The 24,590-nt window shown below is 36.3% G+C and overlaps 1 pseudogene; it reads right to left on the bottom strand.

Moving 5' to 3' along the window:
• Positions 1 to 375: 375 nt before the first annotated feature.
• Positions 376 to 20,935, bottom strand: LOC109454241 (uncharacterized; annotated as a pseudogene).
• Between the last annotated feature and the right edge of the window lie 3,655 nt (positions 20,936 to 24,590).

Here is a 24,590-nt window from a genome sequence, read left to right as displayed (position 1 = left end):
TATTGGGGTGACAATTGTTAGTAAAATTACATAGATTTCAGGTGTACAATTCTGTATTACATCATCTATAAATCCCATTGTGTGTTCACCACCCAGAGAAGGGTGGCTATTTTAAATGAAGTTACCCTGTTTCCCCGAAAATAAGACCGGGTCTTATATTAATTTTTGCTCCAAAATACACATTAGGGCTTATGTTAAGAGAATGTCATCCTGCAAAATCACGCTAGGTCTTATTTTCCAGTTAGCCCTAATTTTCGGGGAAACACAGTGCATGTGGATTTCCTGAAAAGATCTTAGATCTTATTTTTCCGAGAGTCCAAAGTCATGTTGTTTATTGGAAGCCGGGGGCAAGTAGGCTGTGGTGGACAGAAGGGGCTAAGTGTCACAATCCTCAGGAACGACAGCTGTCATAATGAGCGAAGGTTGTATGTCGCCCCGAGGCTTTCGACGCTCTCCTACACACATGGTTTCTGGCCAGGGACATCACAATGACCTTGGCTGAGCCCACCTGCAGCCCAGCACGTAGCTGGGACACTACCACCACCATCTTCTGGTCCCCAGTGACCAGAGTTGAAAGGCTGTGCTGCCAGGAGTTGTCGTCCTCCACCAGGTAATAGATCTCCACATGCCTCCGCAGGTCAGCCTGCTGGGTGACCTCGCAGCTGCCCTCCGTGCACTCGAACTCCTCACCCCTCGCAGCAACTGATGTGCACACGTGACTGTTTCATCGCTGTGAAGGTCTGTCTTCCCACGGATCTGACAGAAGTGGGGAGGGGCCTCCTGGTGACAGCTGGCCACGTGCCTCAGCAGGCTTCCCTGCTCCATGAAGCGCGGCTCACAGAACTCACGGCAGAAGGGTCTCTCGCTGGTTTGGGTGTGGCTGTGCGTGTCCAGGCTGACTTGGGTGCTGAGGTCTTGCCGCAAAGGTGGTCCTGGAAGGGCTTCTCTCCTGTGTGTGTACTCAAGTGTATGTTGAGATTGGCCTTCTGGGTAAAGGCAGGGCTGCAGAGCTCACACACACGGCCTCCGGTTCCTGTGCTAGGTCATGATGTGCATCTTCAGGAAATTTTGGCTCGATACCTGGTGTCTGCAGTCCTCACACACAGACAGCTTCTCTCCGTGGTGCTTGAAAGACTCGCGCAGCTGCAGTTTCACACAGGACAGGAATCACTTGGCCCAGGTGGGACCGGCATGGGGCCTCGGGGCTCCTTGTGTCTTGATTCTGTGGCTCTGCAAGTCCTTCTTCTTCATGGACTGTTGGGAGCAGGAAGAACACTTGTAGGGCATCTCCCCCAAGTGGGTCCCATGTGCTCCCCCATGTGCACCCGGAGCTCCATCCTCCATCGGAAGCTCTATTGGCACAGGGAGCATGTGACCACCTGTTCCCAGCGGTTCCTCCAGTTTCCGGCTTCATGCTCTAAAGGGTTCTCCTTGTGAAAGTGACACTTTCCACATTCCAGACACTCAAAGGGTTTCTCCCTGGTGTGTTTCCAGTTGTGAGCTTGTAGATAATATTTGCTGAGAAACTTTTTGTATGAAAAAGGGTCAGGTTGTCCTTTTACTTGCTGTCTTTTAAGTGCCTTGAATTCAAAATAATCAACATGCTAAAGTGGCATATTTTGGGGTGACATAATCTGATTTCCTTCTAATAAATATAGATATCTTCGAGAATTACAGGGGTTGGGTGCATATTTTTGTGGTACAGAGTGGAGTAGGGGGATCATACCTGGAAAGAAGGATTTCAAACTTAGTGAAAAAGTCCTCTTCCTATGTGAGAACTGACGTGGCAGTCAGGATAGGACAGCACCCAGGGGGGAAATGATGGCATAATATGTGGTATAGAATGTGTGCCCACAGCAGTTGTAGAAAACATAAAGAAACTCATAAAGTGTACAGGGGACCTGGTTAGAATTACCAAATACATTTTTTAATGTATTACTTCTAGTCCAGAACCTAGTATATGTGATAATAATTGTTTGATAAATGTCTTACTTTGCAAACTCCTAGTTCTTTACTGTATTTTAGGATAACAAATGTGTGTACATACATCTGGAATTATGAAGACAGACTGAGTGAATGCATGTTGCAAAGGTAGGGTTCAATCTGACTCACAAATGGATGACAGCCCATTTTAGCGATACGTACTCGTGGATATGTCTCTGGACTTTGTAATTCCTTTATTTTATTATTATTTTTTCTTAAACATATCAAAAATTGCTTGTGTTTTCATTTCTAAACGTCTAATATAAAAGTCATTATCTTACACTGCTTCTTTAAAACACAATTATAAAAGCATTTCTTGTATTACCATTCAATGTACTACATTTCAGTGATATTTTGTTACTTGTACTATAGGAAGTTAATAGGCCTCATGAACTGTATCTAGGATACAAGTTGTACTGGTAGCATATTCCAACCTCTAAATGCCTTTCATGTCAGCATAAGAGATACCATCAGGCATTTGAAAGCTCCAGCCTATTTATAAAGATACCATCAAAACCTGCCTGATGTAGCTGACTTATGAATCAATTATCTGAACTACACCAAGTGATGTATCTATTCTGAATTTTAGAGTCATATATTTGAAGCTAAACTACAAACAGATAAACTATTCAACAGCTTATCATGATTCTTATCTTCATGTTTATATCTGTCAAATGTGGAGAGGAAAAAAAAAAGCAAAGTCTTACTGATTTTCCTGGGAAGAGTTTTTAAAAAAAGTAAGTTACACACATACAAATTCTCTTTGACACACACACACACTCACAGACACACACACACACACACACCTCTGGATATCAAATGAACACACAGATGAAAAAGTAAAATTTAAATAAAACTCACAACATGCAAGGGAGTATTCTTGTTGTAAAAGGGGACAAGTAACAGTAAGTAATATGAATTCTTTTAAGTTTTATGTCTTAAAGAGCTATTTCAGTAAACAGAAATCACATTGTTATAAAAGATACAAAGACCCTGGATATGGAGAAGAAATGATTCAGTCCCTGATGTTGAAAATCTGAAACTTAAGAGACATGTCTATTTTGTTTTGTTTTTAGGCGATACTTTACAAGATATATTCTGTTTCAAGAGCTACTCTTCATTTTTAAATATTAATCATCTCAGTTTTATTGCTTTGTCTGGTAGTGTTCAGATTTCAGACGTTATTTAAGTATTCAATTCTGCTCTGGAAGAAAGGATAACTCAGGAGTTAAGCACAGGTAAGTTAGTAACCTGTAAGACATATTAGAAAGATTAAGTAGATCATACATGTGTGAATATAGAGAGGGATGGAAGAATGCAGAGGTACTTGCCTAATAGTCACAGGCACTAAATATACACAAAGCGTTAAATATTCACGACACACTAAAGATACACGAGACAGTCAATATGCTTGTAATCTTACTTCAGCAACCTTTGATAACTCCCATCGTGGCCCCAGGAGTCCTCTGTCCAACAAACTCAAACCTCAGGTTTTGTCCTTGTGTCCCAGCATCAGTGCGGAAAGCTGATGGAGCAGAGAGGACACGGAAACATTGCAAACTCCAAGAATCAGGCAGTGTCCTTTCAATTTAACTGCATCCTTTCTGAAGTCTGTTAACTCACTCATTTCTTTCACTTTCCTCTGTGTTGTATACTTTAAATGGACTCAAGTCATTCCATTTTCTCTGTGAGTCATTCTTTTCCCTGATTTCTGGGATAGCTTACCTGCTGGCATACTTGGAGGCTACCTTTGTGTGAAGGTAATTTCCCACATGACACTTTCTTACTTTTGCAACTATACATTTAAAAGACTTGTGATACATTTTAAGAAATTGTAGGTGCTTTATGTGAAGAATTTTAAAAACAGTGCTGGTCAGAGGGCCGAGAAATGGGAATAAATGTACTAAAGTATGTGTAAATTTACCCAAATACTCTTTCATTCAGTAATTCAACTTTAGCAATCATTCTGTAATAAGTTTGCAAATGTACACAAAGAGACAAACCGTTTAAAGAATGTAAATATCCATTAGCAGATTAAAAACTACTCTAAGACTTTGAAATCTTAAAAATACATGCATTTAAAATAGAAGTTATAAAAGTCTGCATAGCATGCTCCTCTATGTATAAAAAGATGATATAGCTTGACTTAACACACTTTTCATAAAACTTTATGTGTTTGTGTCTTTGTGTGTCTGTATATTTTTCACCTGAAAATTTTTTTGAAGAACACACATGAAAGCTCATAGTATTTATCGGTGGTAATGAAATGGAGGTTGGTGGGAATAAAGATCAGTATTTTATATTTCTTTGTTTATTGTTTGTTTCTTATGGAGTGCATGCATTGTTATACTGATGATAAGAATAATAGATTTAATATACAAAGTCATAGTTATAAGCTCAGCCTCTGGAGTTAAACTGCCCTAATTGTATAGTTTTATGATCTTGGGCTGGTTATCCTAAGTGTTCTCAACTGTAAAATGTGAATGACCTATGCTTAGTTCCACAGAATTGTTAGTGAAGAAAAATATTAAGAAGTTATGGACACATGATAAACATCTAATAAATATTAAATGTAATGTTATATAATTCCATTGTTGTTATATTCCTCCAAAAAGTGTGCCTTTTAATGACTAGGAGATCTAACAATGGATATCTAACAATGTCCATCGTTAGACATTAATGCACATTCTAGAAATTAAGAAAAAAAGGAGAAATGAAGCAAGGCGGGGAGGCAAGAAGGAAAGACTGAGAGAGAGGGAAAAAAAGAGAAGGGAGAAGAAAGAAGAAAGGGAAGGAGGGAAATAGGGAGAGAGGGATAAAGGATGAAAGGAAGGAAGGGAGGAAAGTACCTATAGTCTGAGGTACTTTTATACAACTATTGCGACTTGGACAAATAGCAGATTGTTCCCTTAATGCCGCTTACTAAGGAGGTTTCTAGCTGAAACCATTGTTTGTGATAATGGATAAAGAGGTTGTTGAGTCAGGAAGCGGTTAAATCAAGGTATAAAATAACACAAAAGGTAGAGGAGATAATATAAAATTGGAATTAGTGTTTTAAGAGAAATGATATGTTTTGGATAGAATCAGAAAGATTAGTATTGGAAGACTTCTGTAATATTTAAGACTACAGGGAGATTTGCAAAGGTAAGTAGGTTTAAGGTTATTTGGCTCAGTGCTATGTGATAATAATGTCTTTTGCCATTAATCTGAGAAATTTTAGTAAAGATATAAATTGCTTTTCAGTGCTTGGTAGACTTCAAATTAGTGACTCTTTTGAATATAACTTGGTGCTGAAATGGGCCCTAAAATAGCTCATCTGCTATAGCAGCAGTTGTCGATGTTATATTAGAATTTGTTGTATGTGCTTCCATTGATAGTGAATTTTTTGACAAGAGGTGGCAGGTTCTGTGGTGTCTATTTTATCCATCCTTCCTCTTTTATACTCCAGGTGACACGGTTCCCTCTTGCAGGCTCAGGTACATCCATGTGTAGCCCTAACTATGACCTTATTCAATAGGAATTTAAAAGACTGCCAAGGGTTTCTTATTCCCATATGAGAGAACTGCACACATGCATGCAATCTGTTCTTTATCTAGAATATGCAGTTGCTTATGTAACTCCTTATTTCTTCCTACTTGTGCAGCTAATGACCTTTATGTCAAGGTATTTTTCTAAGGATCTAGTGAAACTGTTAGGTCCTAGTGTATGTGTGAAACCATAAACTAGAAAACACACACAACAGCCACCACAAAACTCATTTTTACAAGTAGTATATAAGATTTTAATTAAAACTCATTGAATGTATAGATTAAATGACTTCTGGGGCATCTGTTCCATTCTTTAATTCTAAGCTCTCAATTCTTAAAGAAATATATATTACATTAATAATAAAACCATTCTTATTTTAAGACTGGAGTTAAATTATTGGTTGATATAGTTTATTTTGTGGCAACCACTCTAGTTGTTCATCTCTTTTATGATTGTGTTCTCTGAGTAGTTTTACAAAAGTATTCAACTTGATCTAAGCGTCTTGTAACTTTAATATTACTATATAAGTATGAGGTCCCTCTTTCACTTTGAAAGGATGAAAGAACAATATTTGGTGCATAGAAGGAAAAAAAACAGTTTCCCTCTAAATACCTGGAGAATTACTCTTCCCAAGCTGAGACAGCAACCTACATGACCAAGGCTTGTCATCCTCACTTATCAAGTGGTGAGTACTTTCTCCTATGTGCTTTCTAATCTCCATCTAAGACACATACATCATGGGATGATTCCAATAGCAGCAGCAAAAACATTCTGCATGCTTCCTGGTAACTCAACAGTAGCAAAGAAGGAATCTAGAATGGTTTGTTCTGCCTCATGTATGGACATATCCAAAGTGAAACTATCATTTTAAGGAGCTTCGCTGAAAACACTGTTACCTCTGACTATACATAATGTAACTATGTGTTTCACCACTGTAGCAGCTATACTACTGCAGGAAGATAAAGAAAGTCTTTTATCAATGTTTTAAAATGTGCTCTAAACAACTGATTCTGGATAACCAACAGACAGCAAGAATACAGTGACCAAAATACCAAAATTCTTTACTGTTGTAGAGCATGTTACGCCATTCAAAACATGTTTTTATCACTTCTTTCTTTTAGGTCCAACATGCCTCTGAGACATAGGCAAAAAAAACATAAAAGTGAGTGGTTTTTCCAAGATGAAAAAGCTCTAGAGATCTGCTGTACAACATTGCACTTATAGTTAATAATACTATACAGTACACTTAACAGTTTGATAAAAATAGATCATATGGTATGTGTCTTCTTAACCAAAAATTTTTAAAAAGTGAATGACTGGTCCAAAATCATGTATTAGTGATAAAAGTAGACTCTACTACCCTGCTTCCTTCCTTCAGTTATTATAACAAAGCATTGAGGCAATTCATAGACTCAGTAGCATTAACTTGACCTTGGGCATTTCTGCTACTGCTTAAGAACATCTTCATAAGAAAGCAAAGATCTTATTTATCTCCAGGGATCCAAACTCAGGGATATAATTCATCCTCATTTGTCTTAGAAAGGGACACATGAGGTTTGCATATACACTCAGAACAGTGAATGATAATTAAGCTCTAAATGAAAATTAAACTCTACTATGTCTCTGGATTATATTCATATCTAATTCATTCATCCCACCTGCACTAAATAATACATACTAAACACATTTTAGTATTATGTTTCTCATTTTATTGATCTAGCTACTGAGACCCTGAGTTAGTACTCTTGCTATAAGAAAAAAATATCACTTAAATTAGGTTGCAAGAAGTGAAGCAACAATTAGAACTTAAGTCTTCCTGATTTCCAAATCCTCTTGTTTCCTGTTTCAGAGGAATTTCACTCTTGGCTATCTCCTTCTATCATGTTTCATAGTATAATTTTATTTACAGTCATATGTTGTCATACTTGAGCCATTTGCATTTGGGAAGGTTTTTTAGATCCATTGTGTTGACTTGACTCTGGAGACTTTCATTATCAATTATTTTGATAAGCTGTCTTTAGTATAGAACAAATCAGAAACTAGTTTTCAAAATACTATTGTAGAGAATGTCTTAACTAGCTACTAACATCTTTAATGAGTATTCCACAAATTTTATGTAATTATTCCACAAATTATATGGAAAGTGTCAATCACTAGAAAACAATTAATTGCAGGACTTCAATTAATACGAATTTGAAGTTAATTTTTCTAACTAGCATTTGAAGATGGAAAAGTGAATTCCTGATTTCAAGTCATAGTTCCTAACTCTGACCTTTTACTTTAATGCCTACATTTATGAGGGAACAGAATATGGATATGGCATTCCCTCAATTTGAATTGCTCTCTTCGGACATAGTTTTATTATCACACTCTATAAGAAAGACTACTTTTTTGGTGAGAAGTTAGGAAATATTTTGGAAATATTTCTATGGGATAAAAATAGGTTTTATATGGTTTTGTGCCCCTACCAGCGGGGCATTCAACAGAGACCGAAGAGAGACACCCTTAAAAGAGAAAATAGGAGGCGCGAAGAAATGGAGGCAAGACAAAGTTCTGATCAAGCCTCAAATTTTTTATTGCAGCTACAAGCTTATATAGATTAGGGTAAACTGGGTGGGGAGCGGAATGAGGAAGGAGCTTTATTTAGCAGAGACGTGACCTTTTAAGGGCAAACTGACTGTTCCAGGAATTAGGTCATGTGCTGCCGGATGGCATAGTTTTTCTGAGTCAGGCTTCTACAGTTTTGTTTTTGCCAATTTTGTATATGATGATTTTGCTTATATACATGTGTGTGACAGTGAACCTCTATTTTTGTGCTCATGTCAGAATATAATTGTTTCATAAATATTGTATTTCTGGTTCTCTCAAATAATTTAATTTACCATTTATTATAGAAAGCCAAGTTTGTCAAGCGTATTCTGACTTTATTTGGCAATCTTTCCTTATTTACCAACTGGCTCTCGGTCACTCTTGTTGCTTTGGTGACCTCATTCTATTAAATTACTTCTTTTCCAATTTAAGACAGTAACAGAGAATTACATAATATTTAAAATAGAAATGTTCTGCTCTACTCCACGCTGGATCTAGCCTCACATAAGTGTGCGTCAGTACATATGGTGAAATACATATTCCCTGTGAGCAAGATTTAACTTTAATTAGAGAGAATATTAATGAATGTTCTAAAATAATTGTGTTTGTGCACTTATACCTAAATATCTATAAAATAGTTATTCTATAAACTGGTAAATGCATAATTCTTTGCCTATTTGAACTGTGCTTTCCATATAGCATTTAAATAATACAAACTTTTCCTATTTTACAACTTCACTAACTCAAACTATAGTGACAATTGAAACTTCAATGAAGAACTCTTTGAAATATATTTAAAAAGTCATAAATTTATGTATAGAAGACTGTGTCTCCCATTCTGTAGATGATTCAGTGTTGCTGAGTAGTTGCCATTAATTTGAAGGACAGGGACATGGAAAAGATAGTGAAACAAGCAGAGTTGGAAATTGTCTGGGAAGAATTTTTTTCTGATTTGTGCATGTGAAAGTTACTGGACACAAATAGATTGAACATATAATTGATATTAGGGAAAACTACTAATCAATCTAAGGAAGCCACTGGTGTGTTCTAAAACAGCTTTAGAATGTTCAAGCCTTAAAATCAACATGAGCTTCCAAATTTCTATAATTTGGAATTGGGTTACAAAATCTGAGCAACCACAAAATAAGCATACTCCTAAATACCCTCTTCAGATATGGCTAAGAAGTAAAATATAACAAAGAGCCCATTAACCAGAGGAGCTGGGAGCTCTGGAAATTTCTACCAGCGAGCCAACTCAAGTCTAATCAAGCAAACTTCTCCAAGAAGAGGAGGCCCAAATATTGTATGTCGGAGAAGAAGATATAACTTGTCTTATTTTAGATAGGACTTAAGATTTTCTTCTTAAAAAGGAGAGTCAGCGTGTTCCATATGTGCAAAAAAATGTACAAATGGATATTTGATTACTAGAGGTCAGGTTATGGCAGAGGATATTAACTGTTCACCATATTATTTTCTTCCTGGACATAAACTAGCCTATATTTCTGTTTCCCATGCACAGATAGCTGTGGCCATGGTACTGCGTTCTGGCTTTTTTCTAGTGGAAATGCTGCACCACTCATGGGGTTTATGCTTTCTTCCTTTTCTGGTTGATTTTAATGGTGATGCCAAGGGAACTTTTGAAGTCATGTATTAAAGATGAAAATAAGGCATTAGTCAGGGTCCCTGAACGACAGAGGAGACCCCTACCCTGAAGTGTTACTTAAAAATGAAAATAAACCATTTGGTTTTAACCACCTGCAATTTTGCAGCCCATTTGATAGTGTAACATACTGAGGGCTTCTTGGCCTATTTTGTTGGCTAAATATGGGGTTTATGCCTCTAATATAGTGCTATGATTTGCAGGATTAAAACCAAATGTTAAATGTGACCAGACCTTACTAAGAAACTCAAGATTATTTGTTTAAAAATATAAATGTCCAAATTTTGCTTCTCTGATCCGATTTAAATGTGAAAATGATTCATTTTTTGAAGTTGTAGTTGTATAGGAATTTGAAGAACTTGAAAAACGAGCTATTTTCCACAGTCTTAAACTTAACAGGGATATAGCACATTTCAATATTTCTAATTAAACTGATAGAGTAGGTGATGATAAAATCTGGTTTTTCTTTTATTTTTGGAATAAAACCTATTGATGTCCCTGAACTGAATGATTCTTATCTGTGAAAGACAACAAATGAAGATAACCAAAGTTAAAATGGAGGAAAATGGGAATAAAGTCATGACCAAATAGCTAATTCTGTAACTCCAAAATTAATTATCTCCTAGGAATTTTTCTCAAGAAACCTTTATTTAATAAACATTAGTTCAATTAATCAATACGAATTTTTCAAGGTGTTTAAGAGATATTTGAATATAGATATGAAAAGTGCTACAAATGTCTCCACTTCTCAAAAATATATCCAGATAAAATTTATTCTCCTTAATAGAATTCAACTTTTAAGGCACAAGTAAATGGGAATTTTAATCCATTTGTGCCAATTAGAAATTTTTAAAATTTTGCTTACTTTTAATGTGTTTGCAAAATAAAAATAAAAAGCATAAGTGAATAGATAACACTGTTAAGCTTATGTATAATAAGAATAAGTCACTTTGTGTCTAACTCTGAAAATCTGACCCCAAAAAGTACACCAAAAGAAATAAATCTGGCCACATTAACAACTTGCTTTGCAATGTTTGAAATTACAGAAGAGATTTTTGCAATATAGAATCAAATGTTTCTTAGAAAGCAGTCTTATTTCTAAGCAGAAGATTGAATCTGTAATCACCAACTTTGGCTGTTCAACTATGAGATGGAGGAAGGGTCAACAGATGTGTCTACACAAAACAAACACACTGAGAGCTGGTCCTTTTAAACAGCTCAGAAGAAAATTAAGCATGAACAACATAATGCTACTTAACTTGTAATTGTGACAACCAGAACCCAAAATTATATCTAGGCTGGGCAAGCAGCCTGTGTGCTTCCTTCTCTGTAATTATGCTGTTTATTTTCTCATTTTTACATTCTTTTCTGGCTATTCAATTTAGTTTTGTATTCTTTTTATTTCTATAAGGTTTTCACTTTGTTTGTTTTCCACAGTATTTAATTTGGACATAATACTGTCTTATTTTTTGACCTTTTGCGTGGATTGTTGAAAGTAAAAACAATTTTATGTGAGAATTTATGCAAATAATGAGTGTGGGAGGTCTGCCACTAGGGGGAGAACAAATCCAGTTTTGTGAGAGCTGCAGAAGGAGGGAAGGGAACTGACGTGTATTGAGTCTACTTTCTGTGGACCTTGAGGCTTGGCATTTTTACCTATGTTATATGCAATTATCTAATTCTTACAATAGCTTTGAAGGTAGGGTTTCTATATTTAAAGGATAAATAGCCTTTCTGACACTGAGAAATGCTGTGATTGATCACAAGTGATAGCATTAGAAAGAGCTGGAGCCTAAATTCCAAACCAGGCTTATATTATTCCTCCTCAATAAGACTTTCTGTTATTTTCTGATAGTAGTAGGGAGCATTTGAGAAACATTATGATATTACTAGAATAAAAGAGTTTTTGTTATTCCTACTGCTTTCTGACAGTCCCTCCTCCACACCACACACACACACACACCAATATTCTCAATGTGAGACAGGTCAGAAATGAGCAAGCAGAAATGGGCACACTAGAAATCACTGGAGGTGGCATCAGGACTACTCATTTGTAAGCCCTGCTGACCAGTGGTCTTCTACTGTATCTTATATCTTCCTGGATATGGAATAATTACTGAAATTCAGAGTGGAGGGGAACAGGGATGGAGATGAAGACACACTTCCTTTCAGTAATTTTGAGAAATGCAGATATTTGTTTTAATAATTGAGGGTCTGGACACATTTAATTTCCATTACACCACCACATTTTTATGTTTGCTATGTTATTGCGTAACCTCACTTTAACAATGTCTATACATGTATAGTTTTGGCCTGTCTAAAATGGCATCTTTTCCTAGTTTTCCTGGGTGGAATACAATGTTAAGTGAGGTTGTATATCAAATAGTATTATCACCTTCTAACAAGGCTTAAATGGATAAAGGTCAATTTGACAGGGAAATGTTATAAAATTTCTATATTAGCTAACCAAAGAGTTTTTCTGTAGACTAGAACAGTTTCTGTTAGCTACAACTGGACCCTGACTACTGATATTGGTGTTTTCACAACGTGATTCAGTGATATTAGGTTGGTGCAAAAGTAATTGCATTTAATAGGTTAAAAAAATGGCAAAAACCGCAATTTTTTTTTGCACCAACATAACAAGATGATTTTTTTTAAAAGTATGCATTTTATTAAAGTATAACAGAAACAAGGGGTGGGTAAATCATTAGTATGCAGCGAAATTAATCATCATAAAGAGAATATGGCCAGATCAGATGAACAGGAATTTTCTCATGCACTTAAGGAGTATAACTATAATGCAGAAAGAATAATTTTCATGTATGGTATAGCATGAAATTGAGCAGTTATAGTTATAGAATTTCTTTTGTTTCTTGTTTATTGGATCACAGAAGTTTTAGACAATCTGGAGATCACTACATCAGACGGTCACTTAAAAATTTTCCATATTTGCATATATGACATTTTGCATTTAATTTCAGAGTGTCAGAGACCACTGAGGGAATCCACAAATCTCTGAAGAACATTAACTTTTGAGTCATATTTTTATAAACATTTCTTTACAAAACAAAGACTGCTTAGAAAAATGCTCATTCTTTTGTAGAAAGGAAAGCATAGAGGCTTTTGCTATCTTTTAAAACATAAGTAGGCAGAGAGTTTGATTTTCTGGGTAATTAAAATTAGGCCACCAAAGCTGAATTAATCTTGCCTTTGACTAGTCTCAGATTGATCTAAATTATTTCCTATTCTCTTGTTTTGCTTCACTCTAGTCCCCAGATGCAGCATATTGGGTCTCTCTCTCTCTCTCTCTCTCTCTCTCTCTCTCTCTCTCTCTCTCTCTCTCTCTCTTTTCCACTAAATGATACTCTAACATGTAAAAGTCTCCAGAAGTTCTTAGGTTTTTCTCATTTTATTATAGTTTAAGGAAGCCTATGGACTTGCTTGTGGGCGAGATGAGAAGTGTGAGGTAACAGTGTTCTCATTTGATCTTTCATTTATTTGATCTTTTATTTATTTGTCATTTGATCTTTCATGTATTCGGTATCATTCTCTTTATTTCAAAGACTTAAAAAATTCTATAAAATAAGATTTTGTACTTGTCTGCTTAGTATGTTATTTGTCATATATCCCAGAGACAGGAAGAGACCTACCTAGAAAATTTTAATCTGTCCTACCAATTTATAGACTGAGTGCACAAATTAGAATTTCACATGTGCATTCTTCTTAGGTACCATTATCTACATTTGAGAAAAATTGCTCTTTGACAAAATGGTATCTATTCTTAGAGTGATCTCAGGTCTAAAGTTAAGTTTGTCATTTAGGTGAAAAATAGAGCTTATAAGATACACATACTTTTCAAAAACAGTAATTTTTTTTTTTAACAACTCTTTCTAATCATACACAAAACAATCATTAATTTAAAACAGAATTAAAAGAAACACATATATCTAGCTGTAAAAAGATCCTTTTAAAATACAGTTTTAGAAACCATCTTAACATCCTCAACTATAGCTTAATTTACTCTAATTTGTTTTAAGATTTTTATTAAAAATACAGCTAACATACAATATTATATTAGTTTCAGGGGTACACAATAGTTATTCAACATTTATATACCTAAAGAAGTGATCACCATGATAAGTCCACCAACCATCTGACACCGTACCATGCTATCACAATATTATTGACTATATTCTCCATGCTGTACATTATATCTCCATGACTTATTTATTTTATACCTGGATATTTGGAAAACTTATTCCCCTTCCCCTCTTCCCCCTTTATAAATTTATCAATTACAGTTGACATTCAATAACATTTTATATTAATTTCAGGTGTACAGCATAGTGGTTAGACATTTATGTAATTTAAGAAGTGAGCCCTCTGACTAGTCTAGTAACCACCTGGCACTATACATAGTTATTACACTGTCATTCACTGTATTCCCTATTCTTTACTTTACATCCCAATGACTATTTTGCAACTACCAATCTGTACTTTTTAATTTCTTCACCTTTTTTCACCCTGCTCCCAAGCCCCTCCCATCTATCACCCCAACACATCTAGTACCTATCTGACACCATATATAGTTATTACAATATTACTGACTAGGTATATCCCTTATCCTATACCCCTCATCACCATAAATACTTTGTAACAACCAATTTGTACTTAATCCCTTTCTCTTTTTTCATCCACATCCCAACATCCCTGCCATCTGGCAACCATCACATTGTTTTCTGTACCTCTGAGTTGTTTCTGTTTTGCTTGTTAATTTTGTTCTTAGATTCCACCTATAAGAGTAATCACATTTCATGTGTCTTTTTCTGTCTTACGCTCCACTCAGCACAGTACCCTCCAGGTCTATCCATGCTGCCACAGATATCAAGAACCCATTTCCTTTCATGGCCCAGCAATATTGCATTGTATATATGTACCACCTCCTTTTTATCCATTCATCCATCAATGGACCACCCAGCTGTCTCCACATCTTGGCCAGTGCAAACAATGAACATACAAATGCACATGTCCTCTCATAGTAGCTTGGGTTTCTTTGGATAAAAACTCTGAAGTGGAATTACTGGGTCCTTCATTGTCTCTTCTTGTAGCCTTTGTTTTAAAGTCTATTTTGTTTAGTGTAAGTACTGCTACACCAGCTTTTTGTTTTTGTTTTTTTCATTTCCATTTTCATGAAATGTCTTTCCCTATTTGTTTACTTTCCGTCTGTAAGTGTCTTTCAATCTGAAGTCTTTCAGGCAGCATATGTAAAGGTTTCGTTTTCTTTTCCATTCAGTCCTACTATGCCTTTATTTATTTTTCTTTCTTTATTTTTTTTAAGGAGGGCACAGCTCACAATGGCCCATGCAGGGATTGAACTGGCAACCTTGGTGCTACCAGCACCACACTCTAACCAACCGAGCTAACTGCCCCCCCATGATGTCTTTTCATTGCAACATTTAATCCATGTACATTAAAAGTAATTGTTGATAGATATGTAGCTACCGCCATTTTATTATTCAAAATTTTGATGTTGTTTTCCATCTTAAAGAAGTCCTTCTAACATTCCTTGTAATACTGGTTTGGTAGTGATGAACTCATTAAGCTTTTTCTTCTCTGGGAAGCTCTTTATCTGTCCTTCGATTTTAAATGATAGCTTTGCTGGGTAATCTTTGTTGTAGGTCCTTGCTTTTCATTACATTGAATATTTGTACCAATCCCTTCTGGCCTGCAAGTTTTCTGTTGAGAAATCAGCTGACAGTCTTATGGGAGCTCCCTTATAAATTACTAGTTGCCTTTCTTTTGCTGCTTTTGTAATTCTTTGTCTTTAATCTTTGTCATTTCAATTATGATGTGTCTTGGTGTGGGTCCGTTTGGGTTCATCCTGTGCAGGACTCTGTGCTTCTTGGACTTGTATATTTATTTCCTTTGCCAGGTTAGGAAAGTTTTCAGTCATTATTTCTTCAAATAGGTTCTCAATCTCTTGCTTTCTCCCTTCTCCTCCTGGTCCCCCTATGAGGTGAATGTTGTTACTCTTGATGTTGTCCCAGAAGTCTCTTGAACTATCCTCATTTTTTTTTGGATATTTTTTTGCTGTTCTGAGTGGGTGTTTTATGCTACCTTGTCTTCCAAAGCCCTATTCGACCCAATGCTTCATCTAGTTTGCTAGTGATTCCTACTAGAGAATTCTTCATTTCAGTTATTGTATTCTTCACCTCTGACTGGTCTTCTTTTATGGTTTCTATGTCCTCTTTTATGCTTGCTGTCTCTTTGTTGAAGTTCTCACTAAGTTCCTTAAGCATTCTTATGAACATTGTTTTGAACTCTGTCTCTGGTAGGTTGCTTGCCTCCATTTCATTTAATTATTTTTTTCTGGAGTTTTCTCTTGTTTTTTCATTTGGGATGCATTTCTTTGTTTTCTCATTTTGGATTCCTTTCTGTTTGTTTCTATCTATTAGGTAGGGCTTCTATGCCTCCCAGTATTCACTGGATGATCTTATGTAGTAGGTGTCCTGTGGTGTCCAGGGGCACAGTCTCCCTGGTCACCTGCTCTGGGTACTCGAAGAGTGTCCCTTGTGTGGGTTATGTGTGCCCTCTTTCATAATTGAGCTTTGATTGCTATTGGCATGTCAGTGGGTGGGATTGACCCTCAGCCTGACTGGCTGCGAGTGGGCCATATCTGCAGCTTATAGGCTGCTGTACAGGAGTTACCCCACTGAGTGGGATTTGCTCCAGCAGGCTCTGGTGCCTCTTGAGACCACTATTCGTGTGTGCCACTTGTGGGGCTAATTGGGTGGTGCTCTGCTATGGTCTGAAGCCAACCTCCAAGTATATTGGTTCTGGGGCCTCTTGGGAGGGGATGCAGTGCCCACCCAGGTCAGCCACTGCCTATGACTAGCCTGGGGCTACCTGTTAGGAGCTACAAAGTGGTCTGCAGTTGTTTGCTGCCTGTGCTATACCTGGAGGCACGTGAAAGAAGCCACACTGTGAACTAAGGACATGTGCCACAAGTACCGGGCCTAGGGTAGCTCTGCAAAAAGCCAGGACACCCCAAAGCCTGCTGCCACCTACTGTCCGTTAAGGTTCAGCCACTGATAAAGCCTTGTGCAGTAACTGAATTTAAGTGAGTCAGCGTCTCAGGGAATCACTAGATGATTGGAAAGAGCTGTGGTCACTAGGTTACTGTAGACTCCGGTTTAGAGGCAGTGCTGAGCCTGGAGTGTCTCAGCAAAAGTCTCAGAGCACATCATGGTCAGTTAACCCCCACCTGTGATCTCCGGTAGTTTTCCAAGAAAGAGAGCAATGTGGGCGGGATTAGCTGCTTGTTGAGAAAGTGCTTCCGGAGGTGCATGAGTTGGGTGGGGTGGGGTTCCAGCTGAGTCAACAGGGCAGAACAGTGGAGCTCACTCGGCCAATCAGATTCAGATTTGGCCTGTAGGACAGGGGTCAACACATTAAAGGTGGCACCCACCTGCCGGCTGCATAGGAAGAGTCCTCTTACAGAGAAAATGTCCACTGTCCTGCAGTCCTCCCCCTGAAGCCACACTTCTCAATCTGCCCCCTCCACCCGTATTTTCCTGAGGCCCTCCTGAGTCACCGCCACTCCGCTGGAGCCTAAGGTGAGTGCCGGCGAGTGAGTGAGTCTGTGCTCGGGACTTTTAAGAGGACTTCTTGGTTTTCCACAGCCTTCTATCCCACCCGAAATTTTGGAATTCCCACTGTTTTTCACAGTCAGATTTTGTGGGGGCTCCTCTTACCCACCCCAGAACTCTGGCTGGGGAGTCTGGTGTGGAGGGCTGTGTTCCCTCTTTCCTCTGGAGAGAATTTCCATGCCTGAGGTATCTGTCCTGATTCTCAACCGCCACAGGGAGGTTTGGGGCCTGTTTCACGTCTCCACCCCTCTTACCAGTCTCTACATGGCTTATTTTTCATGTTTTTAGTTATAGAACTGCTGTGCAGCTAGACTTCAGATGGTTCTCCAAGTTGATTGTTCTATAATTTAATTGTAATATTAATGTGTTTTTGGAAAGACATAGGCACAGTGTTTATCTACTCCACTGTTTTGGATCTCTCCCTCCTTTCAGTCTACCCTATTTTTTAAAAAGATGATTGCAATTTAATATAACCTGTAGTGAATATAGAGAATCTTACCTGTAGGAACTGTCAAATTCTCATCAAAATTCTGCCAAGTCAGTTCTTTCCAATTACCTCTATCCATCACAACCACCCTAGTACTCATATTATTAACAGGTGAATGAGATAAGCTAATTTGCTTTTCCTATCATTACTAATCAGAATAATCAGCACTCCCAAGTAAACTTCAAGGCACGCCATTCTTTTTTATGAAAACATAATTTTTAAGTTAACTTGGAACACTGCAACCTATAACTGACTTTTGAGTACTCACAACTCACATTGGTATACTAAAAGTTCTGAAAAGTTTTTCAGAAATAATACTTAACTTTATTTAAGCATTTTCTAAGTGTATCTGCCATAGAAATCTTGTTTTGTATAACACTTCTTAAGATCCTACTAATGTGCTCTGCAGAATGCACTTTGAATGACTCTAATATAGATCACTGAAAAATCATTGCACACTTCTACTGTTTCCTACATACTGGATGCAGGGTACAGAGCTCAAAGGCATTGTGTATATCCTCATGATGCTTGCAAGTTAATGACTTGCGTTCTCTACGTACATCTTTCCTCTCGCCTTAAGACAAAGAAGAGTTCACCTTTTATATAGCATGTGGAAAAGTCTTGTATAAGTCTTCCTCTCTCCCCACTCAATAATCCAATTTCTCTGATAACTAATATTTATGATGCTGAAATAAGAGTTTCAAATTATTAATTTTAAAACATAGGCAGATATAGAAAGTTTTCTTGTTTTCTTAGCAATTCTCACTGGTGTTTGTATGATAATTTTGATGAGACTTCTTCCTTCCTCCAAGTATAAATCCATGCTTTTCAATGCATACTTAAATATAAACATATAGAATTAAGATACTCATTTTTTTTCCTATATTTACACTTTACTAACATTTTTTTTCTAGTGGTGAATTGCAAATTACAAATAAAGTATGTGGACGAGTATTTAACTACTTACCAGGCAGAAAGAGCAGAAGGTAGTAGAATTAGGAGGGAAATATAAGTTGTTCAAGGTAGTCCAAATAAAACAATGAACTTCATGTTGCTCAACCCAAGGGAATTTATTCATATTATTTCTATGTTCATGTAATAATAATGCAAATGGCACTGCCTAGACTTGCGCAACATGCTGGAAATAGTCATGCTCTTTCAAAAGAAATATTGTAGTTATAATAATCATAATTATAATGTTCCAAAGAAAATGTTCATAATCTTTTGGGATAGTGTCAAGAGGAATTTCGTAGAGTGAAGTGTTTAAGACTATGTACCTAAATCTTGGAGCTAAGAGTTATTGAGTGTTAGAGGCATGTTCTCTGTGTCTCATTTTTCAGGTCTGAAAAATGATAATAGTAATGGCATTTAAATCATTTAATGCTAAGAAAAGAACCTGATATAATGAACATTAGTTTTATGAATTCCAAATGCTTTCTCTAGTTACTGATGCTTAGAACATATTTGGAGTTGTGAGATGACTTGATATCTATTATTCATTCATTAGTACAACAAACACGAGGTGATTACAATGTGCTTTGTCAAGTTCTGAGAGTTCAAAACACCATTGTGGTCATGGTGCCAGTGTCTCTGCTCTCAGGCTAGTTAGAAATAGGTAGACAATAAACAATCTGAGTGTGATAATAGAATTAAGACTCAGATGATAAACAGGTGTCTTCCATCTGAGAATACAAGAAAATGGCAACTGTAAAGACAGGACTGATGTCAAAATGGAAAGATGGAAAACAGAGTATGGTGAGCAAGTATTGAACTACCGACCAGTCAGGAAAAGAGTTAAAGGGTGTGTTTCAGAGCCAGGAAAAAGTACAGTGTAGTGGGGACTAATGAGCTTAATGAGATGAAATCATTAGTGAGTAAAACAGACACAACCCTACCTTTGTAGATGTCATTGACTAGTATATTAACATTTTAATTTTAGGAAGGCACAGTGAATTGAAAAAAAAAATAAATGAAACTAGTACATTTGCCTACAGAATATTAAAATATTAAAATATGTCCTGGTAAGAAAAAATAAATGCAGGTGTAGTTTATAACACTCAACTTCTTCAAATGTGTTTTCTCATCTAAAATATGGGGTAGTCACAATTGTCCTGCCTATTTCATAAGGTTACTGAGAGGATCAAATTAATGACATATCAAGAACATGTTGCAAAATAGAAAATGATAAACCATTGGAAGTTATTATTACAAATACTTTTCTTTTATAAAGTGGTTTACTATCTCATCTCCTTCTCAGTCTATTACTATCTCATTAAGGCCTACCCAATTACACTTTTTGAATTAAAAACAATCCCTAAGCAATTTTCACCTACCTTACATAATTTTGTAGTTTTTTTTTTTTCCATAGTGTTTACACACTTATCACCTCCATTGTAATAGAATGAAGGTAGAAATTCTTGTGTATTTAATCACTGCCTTATCTTTTGTAACTAGAACAGTGTCTGTCACAAAGGAAGTAGTTAATAAATATATAGTATATAAATGAATCAATGGAAAAATGGCTTTAGTTTACAGATTACCATTAACTTCATTGTAAGAATTATTTTTTGCATTGTTAGTTAACATACATTATAAGAGACAAGGAAGACAGAGTTATTCTCAAGGTCAAAAGCCCACTAGACAGATAGAAAAGAGCATTGGCCCAGGGAACACTGTTGCCTTGATTCTCTTTTGTGTGTTACATGTCATTGAGTTGGCTCTGACTCCTGGTGACCTTATGAATAAGTGATGCCCACACTGTCCTGAATTCAACAGCCCTGCTCAGCTCCTGTAGATTCACGATTATCGATTCTTTTATGGAGTCAATTCATCTCATATTTGGTCATCCTCTTTTCTTGATGCCTTCTGTTTTCCCCAGCATTATTCTCTTTTCCAAGGACCCTGCCTTTCATGATGTGACTGAAATAGGACAGCTTCAGTTTTTGTCATTTTTGCCTCCAGTGATGGTTCAGGTTTAATTTGCTCTCGGTCCCACTTGTACATTTTCTTTTCTTTTTTTCGGCAGTCCAGGGTATCCATAGCGCTGTCCTCCAATACCATATTTCAAATTAATTAATTACTTTCCTATCAGCCTTCTTCACTGTCCAACTTTTGCATCCATACATAGTAACTGGGGATACTAGAGTGTGCATGATCTTAGCCTTGGTCTCTAATGACACATCTTTGCTCGTAGTCATCTTTACTAATTCTTCCATTTTGCCCTTCCAAGTCTCAGCCTTCTCTTGATTTCTTATCTGCAATCTCCATTTGAGTTGATAAAGGAACCAAGGTAAACAAAATCTTTCACAATCATGATATCATCATTGTCTACAATTCTCCTTAAAGGACATCAAAACACTTCTCTGAATTGTAGTTCCTCTTTGTCAATTGTACATATTCATACTTACTTGCCCTACTTTACAGATTGGTTAAGGGGGTAAAATTGATAAAGAGAATGAAAGCTCTTTGAATTACCTAGCTTATACAAATATAAAGAATACTGTTATAAAGATAACTAAGCTAAAGCAAAAAGTAAATACTTAGATATCAAGTGTTCTGTGCTGATAACCTAAGTTGGACTTAGTGCAATTCAACTTCAAATTTTGCTTAAGAGAAAAGCAAAACTGCTTCCAAATTGAAAAAGTAATCTTGCCTTAAAAGTTTTTTTAGTAAATACTGTATTTCAACCCAAATGATTGGATTTTAGTCCTTTAATCAAGATAGTACATTAAAAGAATGAGTAGGGTTTTTTGTTTTTATTATGCTAAGCAAATTATAGTAGTAACTAGTTTGTAATTTGTGATTGTGCATGATTCTGATAGTGAAGAAATTTCATTATAGGTAGGTTGAAAAAGCAGAATGTGTGTGCATTTGCATGTCTGGATGCAGGTAAATAAATAGTAAAACTCATTGATAACAAAAGCCATTATAATTTGAATAAGATTATATTCTCTCTAGGAGAGATAAAGGGTAATGAAAGACAATTCAGAGCTAGTTTGTTATTACTTCATCAAATACCTCAGCCTCAAGCTGATAAAACTCTCTTGTATGGCTCCCTTGAGACATTAACGACAACGATGCTGTCAACCATTTGTAGTGATTTCTAAAATCATTAATATCACTATTTAAATGAGTTTGTGATGTAGTATTACACAGGGTAGAGCCAAGGTGAAACCACTACTTACGCTTTCATAAAACCATAATAACTGAGTTATAACAGACAATAAAATGAATTGTATTCAGCCTGGACAGATGCAATGAAAAGGTAATTTCCCAATGAAACTAACAATAAGCCTTAATGACATTTTAATTATGTGACCTATAAAAACTCAGAATTATATATTAACTTTATTTGCTTAAATCCTATTAACCAAATTTTAAAATAATTAATTTATTTTGTGAATACTTATTATGTTGATTATGATTATATTCATATTATTGTCTTTATTTCTCCTTCATATATTAATTCATTGTGTGTAATCTTCCCTGACCATGGATCTGTAAACAGTCATTTCTGAAATAGAAGATCTCTAGATTACTCCAATGTGGTACAATGGGTGATTTGCATTTTGTTTGTTTTAATGTAATGTCTGTTCAATAAAAGGGTAGGTTTCGTTTTGCCAGCATTCATTTGGGTATGACATAAAATATGCAAAGAAGTTTTTAAAGTTCATAAATAAATTTAAACACAGTGATGGAATGTCTTAGTTTTAAGTAAATATTTAAGATTAGACACATTAGCTTGAATCCGACAGTTACCATTTTTAACGTAGTTTTTCTTTTAAATTCCAAACTGCTATTGAGCAATTTCCCAAACCTCAGTGTCATAATAACTTTTAGCACCCAATTTGCCCCCTGCTGATTATTAACCATGACTGTGACTCAGTAGAACACATCAGTTTCAAGAGAGGATTTTTAAAGAACGAGCAAAATACTAATTTTTTGTAAACTATAAGAGTTGTTGGGAAAAATCAACAGGGATATCCATGAGAGAGGATATTCTTTCAGAAGGGAAGTTTTTACTGACATAACTTATTTCACTAAAAAAATTTAGTCATGTGTGATAATAAGTACAGCTGTTTAACTTTTTACATATGCCTATATAAAATAAAATCTAATTACAAGATTTAGGATATTCTGTCTATCTCATAAAGCACTTAAGATCTTATTTTTTTGTTGTTGTTATTTTATTTTCAAGTGGTTCTCATTGCATGTAAAGAAAATTAAATTACCATGGTCCTAGCAAAACCCTTGGCCCTACCATAGACTGCTTTTAGATGTAGTTGCTTGTGGATCCACAAATTGATTTGTTAAGTAGTAGCCTTTGACATTTTACCTTTTAGGTAAAATTTAACCTCACTGAGAGAACACTGAGTTAGTTTGTCTTACCTCTGCCTGCTTCTTGCCTTGTCACTCTTTCAATTTCTGTGGCAAGAGCAGGTTTTCAACCAGATATTTGTCAATTCTATCCACAAACAATTGTCTCTTCTTTTCAACTTCCCCAGCCATGGCTCCTTGCATCAGCAAGGAGTCCTTGATTTTGTTCCTACCTGAACTTTAGTCTGATTACCTATTGTATCCCCAGCTTATATAGCTTGTTCTCACCCCTTAACCTCAATAATGAATTGTTCACTGGATTCTAGCTCTGAGGAGCTGGCTCTGACACCTGACTCACTGGGCACCTCATACCTGGTCATTATTGCAGAACTTGGCAGCCTGCCCCCAGCCCCACACATGTCCAGTGCAGACAGGCTCCTGATTATACTATGCTGCTTTCTAGATCCACACTTCACAGTGCTGACATTACAGTTGTCTGGTATTTGTGTCCAAGAAACTCTACCGGAGTTGTCTTACAATAACATCCACACACATTTCATGCTTTATCTATTTTATGCTATTTCATCATGTGAGAAACATCCTATCATTTTCTCCACGTCTATGCCTTCATTTACTTGCATTTATTCTTCTGCATAACATTTAATGTCTAATTGTTGCCCCTTTGTTTTTTTCTAACATTCCCATTGATAGTTATTTTATTTCCTAAATACTTCTCGAATGTATTACTTCTCTGCAGCCCTATTTACTGTTGCCACCATTCAGGTTCTTATCAGGTCTCATTTGCATTGTTGTAGGGTCTCCTTTCTAGTTTTCCTGGCCTTAGCCTAACTCCTTTGAACTTCATCTTCCAACCAGGTGGCAGACTAGTCTTTCTAAATTCTTAATCTCATTTTAACAAAACCTTCTTTAACATCTTTCTATGGCTCCTTACTAATTGCAGAAAAACAAAAAACAAAAACATCAGGAATAGTCTTAAATTACAGTGATCTTACAATTATTGCCCAAATTAGGACACATATGAATGAAAGACAGTGCTATTTCTAGCTGTGCCAGCACACACAGGCAAAAACCTAGTCAAATTGAAATATATGGTTGCCCAGGTTAAGATGTTTCTAAAGTCTAATTTCTGACTTCTCTTCCAGTCTCAACTTTTTGATTCCAATCTCAAAATGTGTATTCAAGTTCTATATCTGCCTCTGATAGTCTGTATCTCAAAGGCTTTCATGTTGTCCCATCTGCCTGGACTACCCCTATTGCCCATTCTTCACCTGATTAATGCCCAATTGTGTTTTAATATTCAATTTAGGTATCACCTCCACTAGGAAGCTTTCCTTGACAACTTCAGAGTATAGTCTAA

This window comes from Rhinolophus sinicus, chromosome 1 (genome assembly GCF_057876585.1).
Source record: "Rhinolophus sinicus isolate RSI-liver-muscle chromosome 1, RSI-T2T, whole genome shotgun sequence".
Taxonomy (NCBI): Eukaryota; Metazoa; Chordata; class Mammalia; order Chiroptera; family Rhinolophidae; genus Rhinolophus; species Rhinolophus sinicus.
The sequence above is the reverse complement of the archived record's forward strand: the minus strand, read 5'-3'. Positions and strand labels throughout refer to the sequence as shown.